Below are 27,309 nucleotides of genomic sequence, written 5' to 3' on the forward strand. Positions count from 1 at the left end.
TCAAATACGTCCTTGACAGATAAATTCTGGCTCTCAGGGTGAAAAGGACTGACAGATAATTGCTATGTGCTGCATCTGATGGGTAATGCAGAGTGGGATTGAAGTCCATTGATGCAGCTGAAATAGTTGCTTACGCATTCCACGCATTAACAAAGGACATTTACAAATAATAATAAAAAGAGGAGCAGAGGAATGAGATGAGAGACATGAGGACAAATGCAGAAGAAAGTAATGGTGTCTGAAAATTTTTTTAGTTTTATATGCAGTGAGGATCAAAAAATGGGATAGCAATTTTTACATTGAATCACAAAAACATCAGAGGCAAGTGGAGCTCTTTGAAAAGCATTTTAATTAGCAAATTATTTTGAGTGTTTTCCTTATCAGCACTTACCTTTTCAACACCTCTCACACTCTGTATTTATTCTGACATATGCACTCATTCAAGTAGAAGCCAGGTATATCACATTTTTTCGCTTTATTTTTTTGACACATTCTCCTTCAAGTAGCAGTTCAGAGGAGGAAGGGCTAAATTACAAAAAGCTCTAGTTCATAGAAAACCTGAGTGTCACTATCTAGCAGGTCAGGTTTTAAAAAGAAAAAAAAAAAAAAAAAGACAAACCAAAAAATCAGCAAGTTTATTATATGAAACACAGCTCTACTGAGAGGATTGATCATCATACAGGACCTTTATTGAAAGGCATAGGGATTCTTTTTTCCTTCTTTTCCTGTAATAGTGTCAATCTGGACTTTTGTAACATCTGTTTGGGTTTGTTAACTTATGTACAAAATTATTACTATTTATGTAGTAAAGGAATAAAAAGTGCTCCTTGTGACAGTACAGGAAACCTTTCTTAAGAGATATATGTTTAAAATTATGGCAACCAAGTACTATGAATACTATTAATATTTTAGAGAGAATTCAAAAGACACTTAACAAGCAAACATACAAGTCTCCAAAATGGAAAGGCAATGGCTTTTCATTCTGTTATATAATTATTGCTCCAATTTAATGAATGAAATATTGCTTGAACTAGAAGAGTTTTTATAGAAAGCTTGTTGCAATAAATTTGAATGAACTCAGATTTGGCAGAATGGCTTCATCATCAAATTCCTAGCAGAAGTACTGAGAAAAAATTCTGCTCAGTGTGTTCAAGACAATGAAAATCTAGTAAAGAAATACTTGTTTCTAGCTTTTCTTCATGCTGCAAGTATTCTTAGAAATCTGTAATTAAATTTTCCATTTGACAATATTGTTTTTATTTGTGGCATTTCTTAAATAGGAAAAAATGAACTGTGGAATGGAGTATTTTTTTCCCCATTAAAATTATGCATTAAACTTGATATAAAACAGATATATGAAAGTGTGTAACACACACACACAGCCAGTATGCCTGAAGATAGGATGACAAGGAGGTTCTTAATAAATGTATTTTGTGACTTTCATACTGGCTTTTAAGAGAGCTGCTTAAACTATCACCTCAACTTCATATACAGGAATACTGCAGTATGACTAACTAACTATATAAATGGTCCAAGGGGACTGCAGAGCAAACATAAGGAAAAGGGAAAGGAAGTCAGAATCTAGGTCTCTGGTTCAAACCAAGTCTGTGGGTAGTGTTTGAATTGCATAAAAAACCCTAGATTTTTGTGAAATTAATAAATGGCCACAGACAAGTGGTTAGAAAATGTGTGTCTGCATTTACAATTACACTTAACACCTGCTGGCAGCCTTCAGAGAACTGCAGCCAGGAACCTACCTAAAGCTTATAGCCTCTAGGTCAAATGACCCAGTTCAAAAAGCTGGATTATGGGATCAGTGCAAAAGTACATTGTTGATCAAGAAAGGGCAAAAGTCTTGTCTATGTTCTGATAAAGGAATGGGTTTTCAAACCTATTTACCTTTAGTGGAAAAAAAAGCGTTTCAGTCATTGCAGTATTTTGTAAGTGTATTTGGTTTGCTGGAAAAAGTATTAATGTTATCAGTGAGTAGCATGCAAGAAAAGAATAATAAATCTGGCCTAAATGTGGAAACAAAACCTATTCATCCAAGCTATTTAACTGAGTATATATCATCAGTTTTGGCGACTGTTCCAAATATATTATTCTCTGAAAGTTGACAGACCATATAATTCTGGTACTTAAATATACAACTTTTAAACTTATGTGGTAGACCAATTTTTACTGTGAGTTAGGTGCTTAGACACTTTCTTATTTTTAATCTCAGACCTCTACTTTTCTTAGGAATATCTCCATAAGTGTTTACATCTGAGCAGTGGTTCCAGGTTTGGGACATTCAGTGCAACAGTACAGAGATGGACTTGGGCACCCACAGATCCCAAATCCTCCTCTGCTGCAACACAGGACAGTAAACAAAGCCTACATTACACATATCCCAACCAATGCAGTCATTGCCTTAAAAAGTATTGACAGCTGAGACATCCACAGCAGAAAGATGGTCCTCCAGCCTGGAATGGTCTGGTGTACACCAATGAGTCTGATCCTTACAGGAAGACTCTTCACCCTCAAACCTGAAGTGATACAGTAGACAGACAATGAATCACAGCTGCTCCTAAAGTAATCTGACCAAGTCTCATGATGTGAACTCTCTTAGTTCCCATCTAGTGGTGAGAAGAGCACCTTTAAACAATCCATTACAATATTAGCACTGTAAAAACTATGATTTTGATCTCTGCTAAATACAAATTCCATTAATCAATATGGCAAGGTAAGTTTGCATTCCATTTTTATGTAGAATTTTTCTACCTGGAAATTTTTTTCCCCACTCAAACCACCAGGCTTGAAAGTTTAACAAGAAAACAGACTGAAGCTTTGTCTGTCCCAAAAGAGCATTGTATCCTCAAAGCTTTGCTGCAAATAATAATCTGAACAAATGTTCAGTGACACATGCCAAACCTAGTGCCTTCAATGGGTTACACCTCTACAAAACAACTGTGCCTTTGTGAAAGGTTCTGTTAATACAAAAGAAGACAGTGCTTGGAAGTCATTCTTTAGCATGCTATCTATGACAAGCCACAATAAAAAGAGAAGCCAGGAAAAATTAGTAGCAAAGACTAAATTAACCTCTATATCAACTTATTAAAGTCTGAGAAGTCATTCAGGAAGTGCAGCTTTCACAGTGGCTTGTAAATAGCAACCTCTGAAAATATGCTCAAAGCTTACTCATTTAAAAGCATAATATATACATTGCAATCTCTGCTTCTTTTTAACTGTAATGTATGCTTTTGCAAAAACAATGTCATCCTGAAGCAGATGCCTTAGACCTTGCAGTCTGTTTCCATGAGCCAGTGAAGAGCAGGCAATTTCTGCAGTCTAGACACACACATAGACTCCAAAGCTGGAGGCAGAACCACATCTTACTGTGCTAACTACCTACTGTACAGTGAGATACAGCCCCTGACACAAAGATTGTACAATGGAAAACTGGAGAAAAAGGGGATCAAGAGATGTCAGAGTTGTTGGAGCACACAATTCTGATTCTTTTGAACACTGGACTGTCTTCAGTGGGATTTTGGTTTCAATTAAAAATGAGAAATTTCCACAGATGGGCCAAGTGTGAAAAGTGATGTCTCTGCAGCACCGAAGAAAGGAAGAGAACCATGGTAGGTGAAGAAAAGGAAAGAACAAGAGAATGCTAAGAGGAAAAGAATGAAGATAAACTTATATCATTAGGAAGAAAATGAAACTGTACAAAGAGGAGGGCACTACACTGAGATGTGAGAACATGTGTCCAGGAAAAAGATTATGAAAACAGCAAATGAGAGATAACAAGAGTCTTGTGTGACACAATGGTCTTGCTAGGAAAGCTGATGTTAGTTCCTCAACCCATGTTAATAACAGGATTTAAAAAAATCTCCTTTTCAGTACAGCAATTTCCTCATATATCTTCAAGAAGGGAAACTGGAAACTCATTAACCCTTGAAGTTCTATCTCACTGTCACCCCATTCTCTTGAAATTATATATCATTTAGGACAACATATCTCTTTCTTTTATATTATCTGGATTATGAGCTATAGTCATTAACAGTTGTTTCCCCTATTACATGTCACTAGCCCTGTTTTAGCAGGACTGTTCCTCACTGGTCTATGGTTGGTTTCATGTCAGTTTTCATAGAACTCTCTTTCCTTTACCCATTTCCAAACCTCATTTTAATGAATCTTCGTAAAAAGCTCTTAAAACATTAAAGCATTAGTATCAAACACTAATTTTCAATGGAGTTGGGCCAGATAGTAATCATACTCTGCTGTCAGTAATAAGAAGATGTAGCTTGAGGCAAAAAAAAAATTAACACCAACTTCATTCAAAGAACTTGAAATATCTAAAAAAGAGTTGAACTCTGCATATAGCTATATATTTAATAGTATTTGATGCAACCTTAGAGTAAAAAACCCACAACTTCAGGGAGGGTACTAGGCTATACTGCCTTCCTGTGTAATCTGTCTGCCTATGTTTAACAAGTCTGAAAAGCTTCAGTAAGTCAGATGCCCCAATTTATTTGTTTAATGAGAGGAATGTTATTTCCCATATTGCTGAGGTCACTTTTAGGATTGTAACTATGTATGAAGAGGCTCTCAACCGACCAGTGGAAAAGATCAGGAAATACTTATAGAATTCTTGTCTGTTTTTATTGAAAACAGGAGAAAAGCAAGCATTTCCCTGTGTTAGGTAAGCTGTCATGTCATGAAACCTCTGAGGCTGGCACACGAGAAAGCAAGCGCGCTTCACTTACAAGCAGATAGAACATGTGATCTTGTAAAATAATAATGGAGATGTATTTGTAAGACTTGTTTAAAAGCACACAGACACATTGCTGTGAAAGTGTGATTTATTTTTACTTACAGCAACAGCTTTGTGAAACAAAAGGAGAACAAAGCCATCACGTCAAGCAATGTTTGTAGCCAGACCTTGTCAAGGACTGGAACGGAACTTCCTGCTATTTGTATGCAACCTGGATGTCTCCAACTGTAACTACTTTATGCTGGATTTTTTTTTTTCCTTGCAGTGCATTAAGTAATTTTATTTTGCTTTTTAAATTATTAATACCCTGATGTATATAAATGAAAACTATGCTGAAAAAACATGGATTAATTGCAAAAGAAAAAAAAAAGTGAAGACTTATCCATTCATTCTTATATGTACATTGAAACACTTCTACCCTGGTCAAGACTTGCACTGAAGAAGCACCCAGGCATTTAGTAAATGTCATATAAATATAACATGAAAAATGAAGTGAGCCATATGCTACACTAAAATGAGTGCATGTAACTACTTCCAAAACCAGCTTTCTTTTCTAGAAAACAGTGGACATATTGAGACACCATTATAAAAGTATTACTTTCCAACATAATTTTCAAGAAGGAAAATATAGAGATAGACAATTAAAACTGTCAGTGTTCTTCAAACAACCCCCCAGAATTCCCACAAAGCCTCAAGTATATAATATAATATATTGAATACTAATATATAGTATATATATTATATAGTATATAATATATAGTATACTAATGTTTTTGCAAGAAAGACAACCTGGTATTTTTCACTGAAAACGCTAATGGAGTAACTAATCAGAAGATAACCAACATTTGCCTAAATAGTCCTTTTTTATTTTTCTTTTCTTTTGGGTGCAAGGGGGCCAGATGGTGAGGTGGTGAAGTGGAGAGGAGGAATGGAGCAGGGCAGAGGCTTGAGAGGTATATGTCCATATTGATTAGCTGAGTTTTTAAAGCAGTATATAGTGCTATGAACTGTATTTCCAACAATAAATGATAATCAACAATAGAGTTACTTAGTGACAATAAAACAGCATTGGCTGAAAACAGGCCGTGCAATTAATTCACACTTTTGCAAACTGCCTAGAAGTTATACATCTGTCAAAGCTATGAATATTTGAAATGTTTTCTTTCTATTATGATGGAGTTTTTTAAAAAAAATATATTAACTTTTGAGGGCAAGAGAGAGAATTGACATTTTCAACAGCAGACCTTAATTTCATCCCTTACGGTATTAAAAAGTTTGGCCTCTTTACAAGCTCCTTAATTACATCCCCTGATAGCACAGCTATCAAGCATGGACATGACTGAGACTATCCAAGTCAGTTCACTTTAGACATTTCAGGGTGGATAGACCATAGGTACAAGTCTAGCTAACTCCAGCCTGTGTAAAAAATCTCTGACATTTTCCTATTAGTCATTTAATCTTCCAAAACAGCCTCCCTCATCTACTGTCTTTTTTCCTTACAGAAAAAGATCTTCAAGCATCAGTCTATTTCTTTTGATATGTCTCACTTTCTATCAGCTCATGAAAAAGTGCATCCTCTCTCTCTTCAGTCAAATACTACTCTCACCCCATAGCAGCCAATTTAATTTTCTGGACACTTGTATTGAAACAGAACCCCTACTCACCCTTCTTCCCCCCTCCACCACACAGAGGAGAAATGCTAACCCTACAAAAGCAACTATCCAAATCCTACCAGCCTGGGAGCATAACATTCCTTCCACATGCCAGTCACAGTCTTCAGTCTGACGGTAGCCTGGAAAGCTGCATGCATATTCTTGATTCACATCTCAAGAATCCCTTACTCTGTCATTTAAATGCCATGGGACTTTGAAGCCCTGCATCTATGAGTTCCTGCTGGTGAAGGAATGATGCTCCTTATTCAGGATTATGTTTTACCATAATGTACTTTTGCTTTCCAGCTGCTTTGCTTCCTCAAATACATACACCAGGGGGAAAGTGCACTTGCCTTTCTTCCTCCTCCCCTCTCACACTCCTGCATGCTTCTAATTTTTTATTTTCTTCTTTGTTTGCTGCTCTGATTTTCTTTTGTTTGTTTGGGGTTTTTTGTAGGGGCTTTTTTGCAAGGTTTAGAGAGTCGCAGGATCGTTCCTAAGCTGCTGCTGAGCACCCGAATCGCTCCCGAGCGGCGCTCCGGGCGGGACGCTCGGTCCTGCCCCCAGCCCGCTCCCGCCGCGCTGCGCTGCGCGGGTCCCTTGCTGCAGTGCAGCCTGGCACTTCGCTCCGTCCCAACTTTTCATGCAGAAATTCGGCACGATACAGCCAGCCAGATAAAGCAGCACTTACCTTAATTGAAATCTTTTCTCTGGTAACGCTGGAGCATCAGTCCAATCAACAGCGATCGGGGAGAATCTAAGTTTCAATCAACACCCTCCGGGTAGCCGCATGCTGCTCTGCCTTTTTTTCAGTGAACTCCTCACTGTCTAGAGCAGAGAGAGAGAGAGAGATCAGGCTGAAATCCTCAGAGGCTCGTAGGGAGTGAGAGAAGAGGCACCAAAGCAATGTTTCTTAACACGAGATTCTCAGCAAGCGTGCTCAGGTCTGGAAGATGCTGTAAGTGCTGTGATAGGCTCCTGTCATGTCCCCTGAGCCGTGAGATGATCATTGACCTGATTAGCTCCGAACACTCCCTACATGCACAGACAGCGCTGAGAGGATTGGTGGGTCGCCAGGGAATTGGGAAAGGCACCAGGGCCGCTTGGGAATCTTCATTCTTCCAGACTAATGGATGTGCTGCAGCTGAGGCTGTAATTTGTGAGGAGGTTATGCACAATGTTAACCATCTGAAGACTTAAACAAATGTGCTTCTGCATGCTGTTTCTCAAGGTACACCAGCATCCAACGCAGGGTAGAGCTGAGTAATTGGAGGCTGATGTAGCCATTTCGTAATACAAGGCTCACTGAATGAGATGTTCTGTAAGCTGAGAGATAAAGTGGATCCATACATTTGTCTCTGACCCTGGAGACAATAGCAGTTAATGGGTAGAATAAGTGAAATTAGTATGGTGGGCTCATGTTTGCCCCCAGACGGCAATCAGTCACCATGGAAAGAAAAAGAAAAGAACAACAAAACCCAAACAGGCTGGAATTATTTAACAAGTGTATCTGGGAATTTAAATAAAATGTGGAGAAAGAATTTAAAATTAGGGACTTTTCAACATGGAGGTAAATCAGTAGAAAAGTACAATAATAGAACAATGCAAGTTCTTCCCTGTCTTACAGCAGAGGGAAAAACCATCAAGGAATGCATTTAAAAGAATCTAATTTGCTTTTCACTTACAGTGGTACAAATAAATCTATTAAAGATGACAGTTTAAATTTAGATCAGGATAAAAAAAAAAAGCAGAGTGAAAGAAGAATGAGGTGTATTCCTTACTTGTTTTTGGTTCAAGGGTATTATGGAAACTAGACTTCAGTGTACCAAGTATTCAGGCTTGCATGGTCAAATGAGTCAAGCCAAAGTGTGTCAACTTTTAAGACTGTTCTCATCTGCTATTTTCCTGTTTTTGGATGATGGCACTAGGCAATTGACTCCATTTTCCATTCAGATTTGAAAATATGAAAATATCAGCTTGTGACTAAGAATAATTTTGTTCACAGAATTATATATTTAGTATTGGTGGTCTGAAGCCCCAATATAAAATGGAAAATGGATATTTTGATAGCAACTAAAGAAGAAAATTTGGAACCTATAGTAGCAATGCTAGTTCATATGTAATTATCATAAATTGTTCTATGAAGGCTGAAATAAAGTTAATCATAAACATATACTGAAATTCTTAATTTATTTACTTATTTGTGTCTACTCATACATTTTTCAGGTAAATTTGTGTAATTGTGTTTAAGTAGCCAAAGTGATAAAGAAAGCAATTTTTAATTTGTTAAGTGGTAGAGAAGATATATTATATATTTACTTTCTGAAGGTTTTCACACCAGAAAACTCATTTTTACAGAGAAAAGAGTATCGTGTGATTTAGATCACTCAGAAGTAACCATGGAAGTTTGAATCTCAAATTTATTTAGCAAGACAGAAAGCAATGATCTTTCACCTTGAGAAACAGGGAATAAATGTAAGTAACCCATATTTCCACTAGACAATCAGTAGGAAGACATCAACTTTTCTATTCTAGCAGTGTTAGCCGTATAATTTTCAGGCTCCTCCTCTGGAAGTGCCACTCTCTTTCCACTGAAGAGTGCCTCAATGTGTAAAATCTAGATAATAAGAAAGATTGCCAATATTTTATACTCAGACAGCAAAGTTTTTAGAATGTAGGTTACTTTTTTATTTTTTTTGCAAGTTACTGAATGCCTATCATCCAGGGATTCATGCTTGCCCTGGGACTAATGGTAACAAAGTAATAATTAATCTACTAATTAATCAAATAAGGCTTTTACACACATTAATGTGAAACATAAACACACTCCTGAGTAAAGGGTTTTATGTGTCAAGACTAAGGTGATTTCCTGTTACAGCCCCCACTGAAAAAGAGGCTGTTCTCCTTACCTATATATTTGTACCAGTGAAAGGATGAAAGTCATCCCAATGCCTACAGTCTTATCTGTTCTGACATGGCATCCCTCATGAAACATGTAATCCACAGACACACGTTGTATTATTTATGATTTCAAGTACAATTAATAAAATTAAATATGAAAAAGACCTTATTAGAGATAATTTATTTGCCAGTCCAGTAAGCTTCTTATTTCAGGTTTCATGCTGCTTTGTTTAGTTGAATCTTAGCTTCCACCAGCCCTAGAAATTTCAGCACTTCCCTTAAACTGCTATTCCAACCTATAAGATCTCCATAACAGTAATTATTTTCCATTTGTTACCCCCTTTTCAAATATTTTTCAGTAGTTTTACACAAGAAAAATTATGCTCTAATAATTAAAATGATAATCTTTCACACTCAGTGTTCTGATTGTCTTTTTAAGGTTTAAAGGTCAACATTCCCCAGAAGTTCATTGTACAAGACTGAATTATTTTAATTGTTTCTCACCACACGTAAAGGTCTGGGGAAAAAAAACAAACCAGCAGATCCAGAAAAGGGACTGAAGCATGAAGGAAAAAAACCCAAAGTGACAACACGATTTCAGTTTGTGCAGAAACAACTGGGACTTACTGTAGTCTTGGACTATTAGGTAAGACACTGGCATTTTAAATTCAGTGTTAACAAAAGAAAACAATAATTTGACTCACTCATAAATCTTGCTACAGTCTAAATAACAGAAGCAAAGTCTGGCGCCTTGGGTCCTATCCCCAATCCTAAATATAACTTGAAATTTTGAATTCAGTTCCTATGAGTCATCTGAATAAAGGGACAGAGGTTTTTCTGAATAAGGAGATCAGAAAAATAATATGTTTTCAATAGGAAATTAAATAGTTACTGATATAAATTAAAAAAATTAAGCATCCCTTCTCAGCACACCATTCTTACACAAAGGGGGCAGTATATTAAAGCAGTAAAAAAATAAAATAAAATTCTATGCAATCTCTTATTAACCTTTTGAATTCACTGCCCCAAGTCATGATAATAAGAAAGAATTAATATGTACATGTGAGAGTATTTTAAAATCATAACAGAATCTAAAATAGTTACACAATAAAATGCTCTTTGTTCAGTATTGTAACTCAATGTGAAGCAAAAACATTTTCTCATAGGCAAGACAGGATACTAATCATGGGGAGAAAAAATCCCTGAGCAACTAATCATTTAGCAGCAAAATTTAGAAGACCTTTACAGTATCATTGAATAATCCATGGTATTTTTACTGTCAAAGACCACCAGATATTTGCTTCATTAAAAGACTTTTTTAAAAGATGAATAGCATATTTTAAAAAGCTGTGTTTCCAAACTTGGAATTCATTTGAATAGACTGAATGCCAAAATAAATACAGAAAGCTGTTCTAGTGTAAGTTTCTTAATATTCTTACAAAGCCCTTTGGTTCACAGACACAAATTACCTTAGTTCAATAACTTATCATGCATCAATGTAAATTCAGTACAGAACAAAAGGCCATAGAAGAACAGTAAGAAAAGTGCTAATGCAGTCACAACTTTCCTGCTGGCCCAATCACACATGGACTCAGTCGTGTCAGCTCTGGTGATTCTCAGGAGCAGAAAGAACTAGAAGCAAACTGTGTCTATGTCCACAGCTCCAACACACAGAATTACACTTCCCCTACACTTAAAAAGATCCTTTGGTATGAAAAAAGAAGAAAAGTGCTATAGAGGATTTACTAAGAGTGTCAATTTTCTGGGTAATTTCTTCTTTTCTAATAAGCAAATAACAAAAAAGAGAGATTGCTTCATTTTGGCCGGAAACACACAAACTGGGAATCAGGTGTGCAAGTACTCTAGGATAGCAGCAAACCCAGCAGAATACATAGAAAAGATGAAATAAAGCTATATTTATCCTTCCTCTCTTCAGAGAAAAACATAAATAATAAACCACTATACGACATTATAAATGCTCTAAGAAAAGCATTTGAGCCACTCAATCTTTCACAACCATTATATTTTGCATATTTTGGCAACCAGTTTTTTCCCCATGGCCTCCACAGACAATAAGACTAATTAAGTCTTAGTAATACTCTACTGTCATGCATGGTAGTTCTGAAATTTTACTCTCATCCTCATTAATTTCAAAAGTGCTAGCTGAGCAAAGGCAACTCCAAACTCTCATCTGGCCTATAAGAGCATAGCAGCATTGATTTAAGTGGAATTGTACAGCAGATTTTTAAATTAGTGAGATCTCATGTAAATGCAGTACAATTGGTCACCAACGAATACTGCAGCAGGTTATAAAGATCAACCTTCCTGCAGCATCATCCAATATTTTACTTTTGATATGGATCATTACTTTCCAAATCTTTAGCCATAGTGAGTACAGACAACACAGGAAATTTATTTGTAACGAAGAGTTTAATTTTGAGCATTCAGTGCTTTAATTCAGCGTCTTATTCAACAGGTTCTTGATGTTAAGGTAAAGATGTGATCTGGATGGAAGGAGACAGATGAATTCTTGTCATACTCAGTGGAAAACTGCTGTCTTCATCAGGTTTTCCCTTGTGGTACCTCAAGGGGCTCAGACAAAGACAAACTGCTTTATGTCATCTGATCACTGTTCTCACTCCTAGCTTAGCAATAATAATCAGTACCATTCCTTTTACTTAGGCCAGACTATCACATATAAGGAAAGTAGCACAGGGGAATGGCCTCAAAATCATAATGACAGGGGGAAAGCAGGTGGTGATTAAAAATTCTATAATTCAGTTCTTGGAAGAATTTATGAAACTTATGCTTTGTAAGAGTAAGGAATTTATGGGTAGAGAGGGTACATAGCCCTGTGAGTGACAGGAAATGTAAGAGGGATAATATTTTTAAGGACATATTCAGGTCTAGTAAAGAGAATTTGAAAATGAAGGTAAAAAGAAGATGTATAAAAGGAAATAAACCAGCACTCTTTTGGAGTTTAACTACAATCTGAGAGAAATAAACTTTGTATCACAGAGAAACACCATTAATGTTCAAGCACCGTTAAATTATTATTGTCCATAATTATAAAGAAGGAGATAGAATATGTGATACGTGTTTGCAGTACTATTTTATTTACAGATGTACACTATAAAGGCATTTTTGTTAAATAATGGAATCAAAATTCTATTCAATCTGTTTAGTGTGTCTTTCTGTATGAAATGAGAACCTGGGACTACTAGAATGTACTCTACAGGACCAAGGAAACTTTATATTTGAAGTTAGTTAAACTCTGCTGAAAATTTCTGTCAGCAATGCCCCTATACAGCTCAGCTGGAAAAGAAATTAAACAGCTGTAACCAAGAGCATGGTTTTGGAGCAAAGTTTGCAGTTTCTGGTCTGGGTGTTCTTTTTGCTGGAGGCTATAAACCTCCTTTAGACATAACAGCAAAAATAGGAGCACCCTGCAATTTGCACCACAGGAGCAGTGTGGGAAACAGAATGACTCAGGGACATCCTTTCTAAAGTACAATTCCTCCCTCACATCCCTCTTGTTCAGGTGAAGGGAACAGCATGATTTGTGGTATGATCTGTCTCAGCAGCAATTTACAACTTCTCAGTAAAATCTCTCTGCTCACTCCCTTTGCCATCAACTTGCTTGAGCATGCAGGGACAGGGGGAAGAGGATAGTGCAGAAAGTCATGTGCAGGGATGCAATGTACTGCTTGTAACCACATAAATATCTTACACTCATCCATTAGCCTCCCTGTTCCTGTCTCTCTGAATGAGGAGGGGCTGCTTGTCCCCTTGAAGGGGACAAAACTGAACTGCAATTTAGTCTTGGGATTCTCCCTGGCATTTTTATAGCTGAAGCCTGTCTGCTACTTACTCACACTAATACTATAAATCTAGCACACTTTAAGGGACACATTTTCAGTGTCATAAAGCATCATATCTGTCCATTTTTCAGGGTAACCACAGGGCTTTCATAATGATAGAGAAAATCAGATCTTAGAATGTGACATCATCTCTGCCTGAGATTTTTCAGATGCTACTGGTTTCTGGAAAAGCTCAGAAAAATATAGTAAGAAGTATAAACACTAATTAAAATTAACTTTCTAGCAATCCTAACTTGCATCTGTCTGACTAGATTTCAGTCTTCTAACTATGGGGAACTAATATTTGTTTGTTTTTTGTTATTTGGCCTGTTGATTTTTTGATCTGTTTTGTTTTTATTTTCATTTCACCCTTGACTGTTTTCTTATATGATATTGCTCTTCTCTTTTTCAGTTTTTCCATTCCAGAGTAATCTTTAATCTGTTTTTTTAAATTTCCAATCTCTTTTAATATTCCTCCCTCCTTGTTTTCTTGCTCTCAGTTTTGCCAGTCTTATAAGGAGAAATACACTGTATTTTCTTGGAAGTGTTAGAATGGATGGGTATAGAGTGAAGAAAGAGGGAGAATAATAGCTGCATTTTTCCATATACACATAAAAAATCCCCACCTTATGTAGGAATTGAATGCTAACAAAATTGCTTTTATTCCTCATTCCTTCAACTATTGTTCAGGAGGACCTAGAAATGCTGTAAAGGAGCATAAGGAGCATGACTGGAAACATTTTAATTCCTCATACAGTCTCATTCTTCATAGTCTGAAGCAAGTTTTCCCTCAGATAACAGACACCAGCCCAGACTGTGAAGGACAATTTCCTTGTAACAGGGAAGAAGGCTGGATTATAAAATAAAGAGTACCTGCAGCATTATGGTGCCAAGCCCTGAAAGAGTAGTCTGATGGGAATAGCAGGCAGTAGGAAAAGCCCTTGTTTATAAGGGGTGAGCACTCTCCATGTGGGACCATGCTGGTTAGCACTTGGTTAGATTTGCTGTGGGAATACTCAAGCCACACCACATCAAGGTGACTGTGAAGAGGAGGGTAAGGCTCATCTCAGCTTTTTCAGAGGTTATCAGGAATAGAAGTTACTTTGTGCTTTCCATGTGCCTAAAGTGCCAGAGGCATTGCATTGCATCCAATTATGTAATAAACTAAGTGACTTCCATGAATCAAATAAGGTAAAGCATATATTGTGTATAAATCTTATTTTTAGATACCAAGGAACTTGAAGATTTCAATCTAGTACAAAGACATGGACACTGATTAGCAGGGCCTAACTCTGTTGAGTTGCCTTCTTGTTTTTACCACCCACATCATTACCCTCTCTAACACCCTCTTATTTCAGGCATATGATACATATTACATGCTACATATTACTCCCCCATGAGTTTGCTTACCTATAGTAAAAATTCAGGAAAAAAATACTGCTTCCTTTTGCAGACCTGAATGTTATTTCTCATTTTCCTGCTTTTGACTATATCCTGCACTTCAAAGTCTCATAAACCTTTGTGATTATCAGATTTCCTAAGGTTTACCTTAAATGATCAGCTGAATTAAAAGACAATATGTACAGAGATGTCTTCTTAGTTTTTCCATCCAGCAGTCACAATTTCCAGTAGGATCCATTAATGCCTTCATACTAAAAGCTCAGAAGGCAAAGAATAAGATCACAGTATGAAATGTGACGCTCAGTTCTAGCCAGCACGAAACTGAAGGTGGCAGGAGGAGATTGGAGCAGAAAACCCAGATTCAGCTCATGCAGCCCAAGTAAAAGCTGTGTCTCAGCTGCTGTGTCCTCACTCAGGGAAGCAGAGGCCGTGGTCTGTCACAAACTGGGGCATTGTATCCCGCGGAGGGAATTCAGCTTAACTCTATGTCACTGCAGTTTGCTGCCAAAAACCAGTACAGAGCATGCTGGAACAGTTTCTTTAACAGCCTTGTTCTGGAAACATGTTGGAAGAGAACATGCTTCCATAAAGCACAGACACCTGTTACCTCTTTTAAAGATGGCATGGTTTGAGACAGCAGCAAAGTAATAAAATTTGGCCTCCACTGATTAAACAGAACAGAATTTTCTAGCCACACATGACAGATTAATCATATGACACATTAAAAAAAAAAAAATAAAGAACTTTTCAGGTTAGTAATTATATCTTTTCTGGACAGGAAGTATCATTATGTGATCATACTAATTTTGAGCCATTAGCCTCCCTATTCCCTTTTTATGAAGATGGAGGAATGAAAGATGGCTTAATTATAGCACTAGGAAATTACTTGCCTTTTGGTGGGGGGTAGAGAAAATGGTGTCATGATCACAATACAAAGTTGAGACTGTACAATACTACCTTAAAATATTTATTCTTGGTTACTCTCTCAGTTCCTTTTACATCTGTGATAAGTAGCATGTTTAAAAGACACTCACATATATGGAATGAGATTAGAAGAATGTGGAAGCTGGAAGATTCAGGGCCTCACTTCCTAAATACGCAGTCCCATTTTCTCTGATGCTTTCAAGCTGTAATTTGTGATTGATGTGAAAATGTGTAATATTAATAATGTCTGTTCAAAACAATGGGTAAACCCCCAAACACTACATATTCATTCATGTTAATTTGTCTCTCTACTAGCAAAGCCAACTAGCCTGTGTTCATCTACCTCCAGAGCCACCTATACTGATATTAATCAGTTTGCCAAAACCCTGCATCTTTTTTTCCCCCCTATTCATGAAGGCACTTCTGAGAATAATAATTACACTACTTAGCCTTTATCTAGTGCTTCTCATCTTTCAAGTGCTTTACAAATATTAATTCATTAATTAATCTTTCCAACAACTCACATATTCCCATTTTACAGATGGAGAAGCATTAGCAGAGAGGGTGAGTGACCTGCCTGAGGCCATGGAGAGTAAAAAAGGGGAGAGGACTAAGGGAAAAGATGCTTATAACTAGAATGAAATGGAGGCAGATGGGACAATTATGGTGATTGCTCAGCAAATAATCATGAGATTCTAGTGAAGAATTCAACATACCAGGGCAGGCAGTGCAAGTCCTACTGTATATTATATAGCCACTCAGTTTGCCAAAGGATCCACAAATAAAAATGAAAAAAAAAACTGAAAATAAAACTTATTGCACTTCCATAATTTTTTAAAAACCAGAACAGTCTGCTCTTAGATACTGGCAAAAGTGTTAAATGGAATCATGAGCACAAAACTAGGGTCAAGAAACTAGAAAATTCTAATTTATTTGGTATCTCATTTGATGTGGGACTATCTGTACTCAAAATTGGATCAACTAAAAGCAAAGACTGCCCAATTCTAGTGACATTAGAATTTCTATGCCTGGTTCATTTTGCATCTAGGGAATCTAAGAGAAAACATACTCTCTATAAGACTAGATGAAGCTCATATATTCAGTACCAACTGCAAATAAAAGAATTAGACAAATAAACTCTCCTTTTGAACATTGGCTTTCTGCTTCCAAAATAACCTCTGTTTAATCACATTTTTTTCCACTTTGTTTTAGTTTGGTTTTGCTTTGTTTGCAATCTCAAATGATTCCAGGGAAACAAACATTTCTACATTAGGACTACAGGAGAACATGGGATAATACTATTGTATGATACTGTTGTCAGGGAGACTTTTTTCTTAATACTACAAGAGGTGCATCATTGTAGGGAATGTAGGACAGCGACTGGGGATGTGAGGTATCCATGCTAAATCCAGGAAGCGGATCATCTAAGAGCAAAAACTCTTCTCTGTGTCACAACTGATACAAACCTGGGGAGTGGTTTTGAATTGTGCTAGAATCTAGCAAGTACAGTACACATACCTATCCAAATCAAAAGCCCCAGATGATTACACAAATATTCAATGTACTTTATGCTCCATGCATACTGTGAGCAAAGTAAAAAAAGTAAAACAAACAAAAAAACAAACAACAAGAAACAAACACTGAAGGTTGTACAAAATCTAGAAGATATACAACCAGGTCAAATTGAGATCACTTTTGCCCATCTCTGAGAAGTTTTGCTTTCTGCTCCATTGATATATTAAATGTTTGTTTCAGTTGCATTTTATGTCAATATTGACATTTTGTATGATATTGTAACTTACTGACTAGTGGATAAACAATCCAAGAGTACAGAAAGCCCCGATGAGAATGAAGAGGAGTGAGGGGAGATGTAAAAAAGATCCCTCTCAATTTCAAACATTGCATATGTGCTGCAATATTTAGCACTAAGGGGAACTCTCATTCTTGTAATCTGTGCATTTCTCTCTCTAGCTATCCCCTTCTCTGGAGATGCCCTTAGAATGAAATTTAATTACACCTATTCTGTGTCTTGGAAAATGATCTGCTTCCCAAGCTTTAAGAACCTGAGCCAAAACTGTTATTTCAAAAAAGAATAATAAAAACTATATACTTGCTTATGCAAGAATTTGAAAGTAAAGTTAATTGCTTTCTCCCTCTCTGACTTCTACATTCTCTTAAAATTAATTCTCCCTTTAAACTTTATTTAAGATGCATATTCAGGAAAATATTTCCTGGAAATGGCATGGTGAGAAAAAGCCTTTATTGACACTATTTTGACATTAATAACACAATTTTATGGTTTCATCATTTGCAAGATTTGCAATACACGATTACCAATCCAACCACCGACAACAGCAGCAACTTACCACTTGTGACCTCAAAATTATGTGGCAGTAGGAAACAAATTGACTGGGAAGAGCTCCTACAGTACATTGTAACCAGAATGAAACTAATAAATTTGTGATTTCTTCCAGTGATTAATTTTTTTTGTTAGCTCCTGTGATAGGGGTTTTACATTATTATAAGAAAATAGCAGTCACAAGACTTGCATAACAGATCACATACACAGGTACAGGACTCCTTAGAAGGATGCTTGGTGATGACATGAGCACATCACAACAGAAACAAATGCTGTGTTTTATCTGTGAGATTTTGTTGGGTTTGCTTTGCTTGGGTCAGCCTGTTGAAGTAAGGCCACAGATCACTCACCAAAATTCTGAACACTGTGCAGAAAGGGCTTCTAGCAGATAGGAAAAATGGCAAAGAAAGTGCCTGGCTCAGCTGTGATGTTACCTAACATGGAGAAGATAAGTTTTGTTTATGCAACAGACATAAAAATGTCAAGGATTCAGACCAGAAGTCCTGAGTTTCTTCCTAGGTGCCTCTGGGTTACACAGAGGCTACTGCAGCTTCATTTTGTGTTCCCTTTCTTCAGCCCATTTCAGCTCTAAAAGAAAGAGGTGGATTTTATTTACATGTCTCCATAATTATATTTGAATGCTAATGAGCAAGGATGGAAACCTAATTACTGTTTTAGGAATGAAGTTCTTCTAAACAATGACTTTTATTTATTTATTTAACCCAAATCTGTGTCCAAAACAAGGCAGTTCTGTGCAGTTTAATGCTGTTAGTTAAATGAGTGATTATCAAGGTAAGGCAAATACTGGTTCTTAGATGTTGGGAACTACAAGTGGACTAGCATTACATATCAACTCATCTTTAATTAAAATTTGTTAATATATTCTGAATGTTGCTGATTCTAATATTTTAAAGTACCTAAGGTTATCTAGGCTAAGCAGGAAAGTGTCTGTTTTCTTTCTTTAGCACTCTTTTTGTTTGCACAGGCTTTAGTTTTATATTTGTCAAGCAGGAAACTGTATGTAATTATTTTGGATGTCTTCTTTTATTGCTTAATTAAAACTATAGAAAATGGCATAAAATAAACTCTCTCTATCTCATTGACATTTGCACAGCAGCACATTTGCAATCAACCAAAAGCATAATTGTCCTATGTCATTAATGACAAAAAGGCACAAATTATTTATTTACAATGATATTATGAATAAAAAATTAATTTGTTGAAGAAAACACTGTATTAATAATAAATAATCCTGATCTCCATGAGCATGATACCAGGATGAAAATGCTTTAATTTGGTTTAGAAAATAATTAAATAGAGGCATACACTCATAGAAAAGAACTCTACTGTCTTGTAAACAGTGGTAAAATACATGTCTTGGATCAACCTCAAAGTAAGAACTTGCACAAGAAGTGTGTTACAATGACAGAGCAATTTACTGTAGTGAATCATTGACCATTAACTCTGAAAATGCTACTTTTTAAAAAAAAGAAAGTTCTGAATAAATACAAGACATGGAAAGTCTAGAATTCACAACCAACACCTGAAAATAAAATAAAAGAAAGTGTCTGTACTTTGGATAATTTATTTAATAAATCAGGAAAATATACATATGAGAATAATGATAAATCCACTCATAACACTTGCCCAAACTCCTTTCTCCAAAGCATGGAACAAAAGAACAATGAAACAATGCATAGGATGAGATAGGAAAAAGTCCTGTATATGACTATGGATTTACCACAACAGAAATTCATAGGCAATGTTGACAGCAACTGAGAATTTCTAAAAGTAAGTTTACGTTGTTATTCCAAATTTTTTTTCCAATATTTCAATCACTCTCACAATAGTTAAAATAATTATGGAAGTGGCCTAAGTAGCTGCCTGCTTTTCACGAGATTAGGACTTTCCCATTATTTATGTCTACCTTCACCTAAATTTTTTGTCCTTTACACTCGCTTACATAGAAAATCATCTTCCTTTTTGTATGCATCTTTTTTCCCAAACTGGTTTTTGAAGCACAAAGGAAAGCTATGGCAACGGTGATGACATCTGCACCCTTTAATTTGCAGCACAATGCTGTCTCCTTCTATGCCTCATTTTCAATACTAATAGGCATATTTCCAGTCACTCCACTTCCACTTGGTATTATATACATTAACAATCTTTTCATGCAGGTCCCAAAGCACAAAGCTCAGGAGTATCACATTTTGTAAAACATCAGACACAAATATTCATGTTCCAGAACTCATGAGTGATTTTATCCTCAACAGCAAGCAGACTGGGAATGGTTGAAACTCACACAGACATATCTGAGTTAGTCCTAATTAGCTGAAATACCAGTAGCAGCATAGCAGGGCACAGTGAATAACTGCAGGCGAGCTGCCCAAATATGTTCTTTACAACATCATGCCCAGCAAACAATAAGTTTGAGAGACGAAAGGAACAACACAGGATGTATCCCTCACATTTAATTTAAAAAAACCCCATGTTTCAACGTTTTTTCACTGAATTCTCACAGAAAGTGGTTCCAGTGAACCAAGTGAGATTATTTACATGAAATTTGTAACCTAGCAGATTGTGGGCCAGACTTTGCATGCGTTTCTGCAAGAGACTGTCCTTACCTGTGCAAGTAAGAGACAAGGAAAAAAGGCATTGCTAATACATACTCCACTCACATATAATTTACTTGAGAAACATAGTAATAACGCATTGGTAAAATATAAATTGTACACATTGTTCTCTTTTTGGCTGGACTGGAGTTCATTTTTTTCATGGTGCCTGGTATGAGGCTGTGTTTTGGATTTGTGCTGAATACAGGTCTGATGATGCAGAGATGATTTTGTTATTGCTGAGCAGGGCTTACACAGAGCCAAGCCCTTTTCTGCCTTCTGTACTGCCTGACTGTGAGGAAGAGGGGGTGCATGGGAGGCTGGCAGGACACACAGCTGGGACAGGTGACCCAAACTGATCAAAGAGATGTTCCAGACTGGATGACCTCATTCAGCTTGTAAAGTAGGGGAAGAAGGAAGGGGTGGGCATTTGGAGTGATGGTGTTTGTCTTCCCAAGTTCTGTGTGATGGAGCTCTGCTCTCCTAGAGATGGCTAAACACCTGCCTGCCCTTGGGAAGCAGTGAGTTAATTCCATGTTTTGCTTTGATTCTGAGCACAGCTTTTGCTTCCCCTGTTATCCCTGTTATTCCCCTTATCTCCACCTCTGAGCTCTCTACCTTTTACCCATCCAATTTCCTCCCCAGTCTATGTGGTAGGGAAGTGAGCTATCTGGGGTTAAACCATGACACACATGTACATCTCAAAGGAATTATTCATAAGAAGAAAGGGTGGTATAAAACATCTTAACTAAAGCTAAAGTTCTTAGAATTTCAACATTTTCACAACTGAAAGTCACATTTTAAAGAATACTGCAACATACCTGTATGCCTTGCAATATCATTGCAACTCAAGACTCTCATGAGCAGTCTTTTTAATTGAGTTTGCACTCTAATTTTGGCTATCTGATAGCCCATTATCAGAATAGAATGTCAGTAAGTTTTCTTCCATCTAAACGCAGACATCTTTTTCAAAATGAGATTTATCATCTTGTTTGGCATCTAAGTCTTCCCCCTTCAATTATGAAAGCATCATAGATAGTTTGCTAAGATCAGATGGCAAAACTTTAGCCAATTAATATTAGCTGAGTAGAATCCCACCATTTCTTGCCACAAGCTTACTTTAGTAGAAATTGAGAGAGAAAAAAACCTTATTTTTTTTATTGAAAATACATATTTTGGTAAGTACTTTGTCTTTCCCTGTCAAGCTTTTACAACTTGTCTTTGTTTTTATCAGAGCAGTCTAATCCAGATGCTTACAGTTTTGTAAAGATTATGTAAACATTTTTCATGCATGATTCAGGCTGAGGGAAAGAGTAGAAAATGAGGAATAAAACTGTATAAATTTCCTGTCACTGAGATATTTTACCTTACTATTTAGGAATAGCACTCCCTGTTTAGTGCTGCTCTCCCTCCAAGACTCCACATGCTGCTTACTTGCTTCCCCTCCTCCTCTCTTCCACCCCTGGGTGGCTGCACAGGAGGACTGCAGACTCCAAAGGGGAGCATCACAGTCTGAGATAAGAACAAGTTGCTGGAAAAAGCAATGACTTAAGGAACAGCAACAGAAAAAACTAACAACAGAAGTGTGCAAAAGAGACAATGCAGAGCTCAACCTGACTGCAGCCATGCCATCCAAACTTCTTCCAGTCAGGACCAGCATTACAGCACTGCTCTCTCTGCTCAGTGGTTCCATCAGAAAAGCACAACCTTCTGGGAAGAGAGAGTCCCTTTGTCCCCCAGCCCAGATAATGACATGAGGTGCTATTGAATGATAAAATGCATTGGCCACAACCCCTCTCACTGATCTGGGTGGAAAGCAGGCCACTTACTCATCAATAAAACATTTTTTCATATATTCACAGGGTACATTTTCAATGTTAAGAAGTTGGCCATTCAGTCCCTACTATTTTTGTCTCTAAACAGGCATGAAGTCCTACTCTGGGTGAGGTCAACTGAAAGGTGGGACTCATCAGTGGGAAGAGAACAAACACAAACATGGGTAAGTTGATGTATTACTTAACAAAAAGAGGCTTATCCTGTAATAGCATTACAGGACAACTCGGTTCATTTCATAAATGAGAGAAGAGCTGGAAATACAGCTACCACAATTTCACAGGTAAAAGTTCACATCAATCAGATGTGGATGTGTCCTCTAAACAATATGAGCATTCCATGTTCATTTTTTAAATCACACTGTAAGCACCTTTTCCTCAACTCACTTCACAATGTAATTTCTATAAATTATCACTTAATACATTTAAATTTTAGACTGTCAGATTATTGAAAATCTACCTAAATGAAAATTATTTGTTACACAGAGTTTATGAGCATCTACAAATTGATTTAAAACATAGAATGGTAATTTGAACTCCTGACACTTCTAGGTATAGACTAGAGACCTTAATTTCATACAATTAGAAAAAGAAAATCTAGTCTATAACATCCTTATTTACTGTAGCCAATAGACAATATATAAATTGGGGAAAGAAATATAACAATTTTTATAGGGTTTTGTTTGGTTGGTTTGGTTGGTTGTTTGGTTTTGTTTGTTTGTTTTTTTATTTAAAGGCAATTAACTTCTCCTGAATATTTAAAGAAACACAGCAAAGAAATAATGCAGACCCTCTGTATGGAAAATCTGAGGAACATGGCATATTTCTTCATTACTCAAGAGTGGAAAAAGATGGACAAGACACTGTAGCAAAGACAAGGGGAGAGCTGTTTTAAAAGTATCTTGTCCATATCTTATTTTCTGAGCACATTACCCATGCTGGTTATGTAAAAAAACAGCCTCATAAAATAAATGCCTGGTTTGTCATTATGTCAGCTACCTTTTCTAAAATCAACATAATGTTATTTTTATGTTGTTTTATAAGGTAAATGTTATCATCCTAGAGATTTTAGTTTACAAATTAAAAGTGTACCTGAATCTTAAATAGTCCCATCTTAATATTATTCATTATTTGCAAATATATTTGATGTTTTGCTCCTTAATATATTTTAACTCCAGTGATAAACAATTTAAGAAACTGAATTCAAAATAAATTGAGTTTGGGGGTTGGGGTTCTTTTAGAGTTTATTTAAAAAAAAAAAAAATTGCAAAGTTTGTTTGATTCATTAATTCCTAAGTACAGATAATGTAAAATCAAAATGGTTTTCAGCTTTTTTTTCAGTTTAGATCAATTGGTTTTTCAATTTAGGATTTTTCCCTTCATATCAGCACTCCCCTGAAATAACTCTACAAGACTATGACTTCAGCTATGACTGAATTCCCCTTCCCCTAAATAAGGTCAGAATTTTCACCTCATACCTATGATATTTTATCTTTCTATGCCCTTCACTGTAAGCATGAGGCACTGGACAAATGAAGTCAGTGGAATTAAGAGAGATGGAATTGGCACTAATGTGGTTTGTTATTGCTCACCCCAACAATTCAGTATGGCTATGTGGAAATAAAAAGGTTATAATGACAGCAGAGTATGGAACAACATGAATTCATTCTCACAACAGTGATTGTCATGTTAATGGCACATTGTGCTAACACAACCCACCCCAATTCAATTCAAGGAATTCAATCATATGTGCATTTCCAGTTGCAATTTACTTTTCTTCTTACTGTAATAAATAATTTAATCCACATACTATGTGTAAATTAAAAATAGAGAAAACACCTCCCACTAAAAACTACCTTTAATCTTCCCATCTGTCACTGTGCAATGTGTGAAGCAACAAATATGTAATATCACCTCTGTATTTAAACCCTTTAATACTGATAACTTGGTTTCCAATTCCCAGTGTTCCATTTCCAGGCACATGAAAGACAAGCAGGCCATCAGGTACAGCCAGCAGGAATTTAAAAAGGGGAAGTCATGCTTGATCAACTTGACAGACATCTGTGGTGAAAGGATTGGTTTGACAGAGAGGGGGAGAGCAGTGGATATTGTCTACCTTGAGTTCGGTAAAGATGCCATAAGATCATGATAGAGAAGCTGTTGAACTGAGGGCTGGATGAGCAGATGGTGAGGAGGATGACAAATAGCCAGCCCAAAGGGTGGTGGACAGTGGCACAAAGCCTGGTTGGAGCCCAGTAACTAGTGGTGTACCCAGGGATGAGTTTGGGCTCCAGTCCTGATCAACACCATCATTCATGTTCTGTACTGGACTGTTACTGTCAGCAAGTTTGTGGATGACACAAAATTGGAAAGGAGTGGTTGGTACACCAGAGGGTCATGCTGCCATCCAGAGGGACCTGGGCCAGCTGCAGAAATGGGCAGGCAGGAATGTTGCAAAATTCAGTCGAGGGAAATGCAAGTTTGCGCCTGGGGAGGAGCAGCCCCAGGTATGCTTGTAGCAGCCAGCTTTGCCTAACAGAACCTGGAGATCCTGGTGGACACCAAAGGAAACATGAATTGGCAATATGCCCTTTGCAGCCAGGATGAGTAATAGGACCCTGGAATGTTTTACTTTAAGTATGGCTAGCAGGTAGATGAACTTGATCACTCCCCTTTATTCTGCACTGCTAAGACCACATTTATTGTTGATTTTGACAGAATGAAGGACCTTAGGTTTTGGTTCTATAAAGACTGAGATTTGACAAGAGCATTTTATACCAATACAGTGAGTTCCAATAATGGAATACAGCAATTACCAGAAATATTACTGCAAGGTCGATTGCAAAAAAACACATAGAAAATCTGCATTTAAAAATACTGCTATTCTTAATACTATATAAGCAAAGAGTTTATTGTTCATATATCCAGAGAGCAGAGATATCTTAAAGAAGGCATTTATTGCAGGGCTAAAATACAGCAGGTTAGAACACAAGGAGCTAGATGAAGAAGAATAAATACAAAGATTCTTCCATTTGTAGCCCAGGAACAATACCTGAATTACATCATTCAGATTTGTACTTTCTGCAGCAGCAAGAGATGACAACATGACATTTTTCAATAGCACTGTGAAAGTGGTAAGCATAAAGCACTCAACCATAGGGCTGGTTTAGGTCTTGAGGCAGCAGCAAAACTAAAAACAAGGGCAAGATGCTTGAACACATATTCAGTGTACTCCAAAAACGTTATTTCTTATAGGAAACAGGATGTCTCTCCCAAGTCTCTAGCAATTTTACTGTGCTGTTTTGTTATTTTATCTTTGAAAAATTGTGCACAAATCAAAACCCCAGAAAATTGTGCAGAAATGTGTGTATCCTACAAACACTATATATAATACAAAAATATTTTATTCTATACAGTCTGTATTTGTACAACACTCAATAATCTGTCATATAGCATCAAGGCTTTCTTTCGCTTTTTTGACTTTCTTAAGAGACATTCACAGCACAGCCAAAGAGAGGAACTGTAGTTCTGCAGTAACTTCAGCAATCACTTACAGCATCCCACACAATGAGTTCAGAGATAGCTTTCATTCACTCTTCAAGAGAGGCATTTGCATCTCTGAGCTCTAAAGGTACTATGGCTCAGCTTTCCATAAGAAAGCATCCAAAATTTTCTATATCCCACTTAAATGGCCTCGGAAGCAAGAATTAACTTTACTTTATTAGGCATAGCTTTAATTGTGTTAGGCTTCATCTTTGGTGGAATAAAGTGCCTTGATGCTACTTCTAGTATTCACATTGATGTCAGTTTCAATCTGGCATTTTTACTTCTAGATGAGGAGACAGAGTTAGACCTGTAGCTGGAATACGCTGATGATCCAGACAGGGCAATGTCCTGACATTGTTTTCCAATCTGTATGTTAAATGGAATCCTATAATTTAAAAAATGCAATAAGCACTTAATTTTAACCTTTCTGCCACCACAAAAGATTTGCCTAGGATATTAAAAACCCAGTGTCTGTGGCTGTTCCTGGTCACTGGGCTCATTCACTGCAAATTAGAACAGTGCCCAGTGCACTTGCAGCCTCAGTACTTTCTTGCAAGTTATTCCTGTGGGAATGTGCTAGGAAGTAGAAAAGAACAGCAGGAAGTTTATATAAAACCATCTTATTTAGAAAGTTTAAGAGAGTTTACTTACATTGGCCTTCTCTGCTTTTTGGCCTCAGTGCCAGAGAGTCATAGAATTATGGAATGGATTGAGTTGGAAAGGAACCTTTAAAAGCCATCTAATCCAACTTCCTGCAATGGGCAGGGAAATCTTCAACTAGATCAGGGTGTTCACAGCCCTGTGCTACTGATCTTGAATGTTTGCAGGCATGGAGCATCTACCACCTCCCTGGAAAACCTGTGCCTGTGTTTCACCACCACCATCATAATGACCCTGATGTGTTTCACTTCTCCATACAGACACAGACAAAGTGACCAAGATTCAGGAGGAAGCCTTGTCCTATTGATGTCCTATTAAGATTTTAAGTTAGGAAAAAGCAAACTGCCATGGAGAATGCATTATCCACATTGCATAAACTTTAAAAAAAAAGTAAAAAACCCTCTGCCTTTCAGGGCTATCAGCCAGGCACATATCTAAAGCCTTCGTGTTACATACGAAAACAGAGAGAAAAATTCAAAATATTTTCATTCTTAGCAATGCTGAATATATAAGCCACCATCACTATACAAAGATGTAAGCCTTCCTGATTGAAAATCTAATCCTTGTAGTAAGAAGCAATTTGCAGAGTGTTTAATATTAGAAATCTCCCAGACAATAGAACACTGACTTTTAAATTACAAAGGAAAAACAAGTGGTTTGTATTATTCACTTCATTTGTATCATATGTCATGCATGTATTCTTGAGCTGCTGAAGAGTTCTTTACACTTTTCAGGTACTTTTTACATGAATGATCTCCAGTTTTGACAAGTCTTTCTGGAAGTAGACATCCTCAAAATACAATGGC

The 27,309-nt window shown here is 36.8% G+C and overlaps 1 protein-coding gene across 3 annotated transcripts in view; it reads right to left on the minus strand.

Annotated features, from left to right (window-relative positions):
• CDH12 (cadherin 12) overlaps window positions 1–27,309 on the minus strand; it is a 519,546-nt gene that overhangs the window by 210,773 nt on the left and 281,464 nt on the right. For 2 of the 3 annotated variants that reach the window (XM_056485303.1, XM_056485302.1), the window contains exon 1: window positions 7,100–7,432. The gene's annotated coding sequence lies outside the window, so the exon portion shown is untranslated. Of the gene's footprint in view, window positions 1–7,099; window positions 7,433–27,309 lie in introns of those variants that run through there. The other variant, XM_056485304.1, reaches the window with a different exon arrangement.

This window comes from Oenanthe melanoleuca, chromosome 2 (genome assembly GCF_029582105.1).
Source record: "Oenanthe melanoleuca isolate GR-GAL-2019-014 chromosome 2, OMel1.0, whole genome shotgun sequence".
Lineage (NCBI taxonomy): Eukaryota > Metazoa > Chordata > Aves > Passeriformes > Muscicapidae > Oenanthe > Oenanthe melanoleuca.